This window comes from Equus quagga, chromosome 1 (genome assembly GCF_021613505.1).
Source record: "Equus quagga isolate Etosha38 chromosome 1, UCLA_HA_Equagga_1.0, whole genome shotgun sequence".
Taxonomy (NCBI): domain Eukaryota; kingdom Metazoa; phylum Chordata; class Mammalia; order Perissodactyla; family Equidae; genus Equus; species Equus quagga.
The window spans coordinates 91771578-91773405 of NC_060267.1; the positions used below are offsets into that span (position 1 = coordinate 91771578).

At 54.3% G+C, this 1828-nt stretch overlaps 1 pseudogene; it reads right to left on the reverse strand.

Annotated features, from left to right (window-relative positions):
* Window positions 1-276: 276 nt before the first annotated feature.
* Window positions 277-1007, reverse strand: LOC124225078 (60S ribosomal protein L15-like; annotated as a pseudogene).
* Window positions 1008-1828: the final 821 nt, after the last annotated feature.

A 1828-nucleotide genomic window follows, 5' to 3' on the forward strand; every position in this document is an offset into this window, starting at 1 on the left:
AAGGGGCAGCTGGATCTGCATGAGAAAACCACTGTCTAACTGAGAGCAATTTACATGGGAGCTCAAAACAGGAAAGTCCATTCACCCATTCATGGTGAGCATGGCAAGGTTAGGAGTCAGGCTCTGGGGTGAGAGCTGGGTTCAAACCTTGCCTCTGCTGGGTGACCTTGGGCAGTGATGTGGTCATTTCCTTCCCAAATGGGGGAATGTTATCACTTTTTTTTTTGACTGTCCTGAATTGTTTATTGGGTGAGAGTTTTACAGACATTACTTACATTAGCGGTAACGGTGAAGCTGGAGAGTATTGCGCCTTCTCCAGGCTGCACGGTGAGAACCACCAACCGTGTGGTGGCCTCTCCCGAGGCCACGGCTCTCGCGGCCTGCAGGTGTCAGCCCTTGCATTTCCCTGTGCTTGTGTCAGGTTTGGGTGTCAGGATTTCTTCTGATAGCTTTATGGAATGGATCAGTGAGGATAACTCTAAAGAATTTGTACGTGGAATCTTCGCCAACCCAGTAAGAGTTTGGGACTCTCAGAGCCCCACAGCGGCGTCTAGCTTGCTCCTTGGCGACAGACTGCAGCCTTTGAGCAAACTTCAGCTCATTAACACCATGATGGACAGGCCTGCCGGAGGTGGCACCCTTAGGAACTCGTGTTTGTGGCCAGCGTGGCGTGCAGGAATGTGATATATGACATAACCTTGCTTGGCCTTGTATCCAGTCTGCGCCCTTGCTTGGGGGGTGGGGGGCGCGGGGGGCCCTGTGGAGCGCAGAGAGCTGACGGTACTGCCAGCACCTCGCCCTGAGAAGAAATCGTGTTACGCCTGACTGCTTCTTCCTCCACAGCTCCTGGATGTACTTGGGAGCCCCCATCCTGGCTTACCTGGTGGCTGCCGCGAGACGGGAAGGCCTGACTTTTTAAAATTAGCGTTTAAGTGGAGCACAGGGTGCTGGATGGTGAGCAGAGGTTCAACAACAGACCGCCAGAGAAACTGGAATAGAGAAGTTTATTGCTCACAGGGCCTGGAGGAAGTATACTGCACGCCTCCAGGGGCCACACGGGGAGGTGAAGGCGGAGGGGATTGGGGCAGGTGCCTTTATAAGGTCCATGAGCAGAATGCTGTGGGATTCCTGGGCTTGGGCGGGACTGGTCAATGCAAACCGAAGGAGCAGGTTTTGGTAAGCCCCAGGGGGTCTGCTCTAAGGGGCAGGCGCTGGGGGCAGGGGAGACTGTTGACCCCCAAGGGCCGTTGGGGAAGTCACCTCTGGAACTTACATTTGCTTGTGACTCTGCTGGCTGCTGTCCGGGGCATGCGCCTGTGTGAAGGGGCTGGTGTCAGTTTAAAGTCTCTGCAGGCCACTTGACCAAACACGATGAATACCGAGGCAGCAAGACCATGGAGCAGCTTGGCCAAACTCGCAACACGCAGCTCACACGGAGAGGCTTCCACGCTAGAGCACCCAAAGGGCCTGGCGTGGGACCCGGCCCCCGAGAGGCGCCTATTCTGTGTTTTCGTTGGTTCTGCGTTAGTCTGTTTGGCATCCATTCATCACAGGGCCAATTCTATTAACTATATTTTCTTATTGTTTGTATTCCGTTTTTTTTTCTTCTTCTCCCCAAAGCCCCCTAGCACATAGGTGTATATTCTAGTTGTTGTGGATCCTTCTAGTTGTGGCATGTGGGACGCCGCCTCAGCGTGGCCTGATGAGCAGTGCCATGTCCACGCCCAGGATCCAAACCCATGAAACCCTGGGCCGCTGAAGCAGAGCGAACTTAACGGCTTGGCCACGGGGCAGCCCCTTCTTATGGTTTGTATTCTTGATGCTCTGG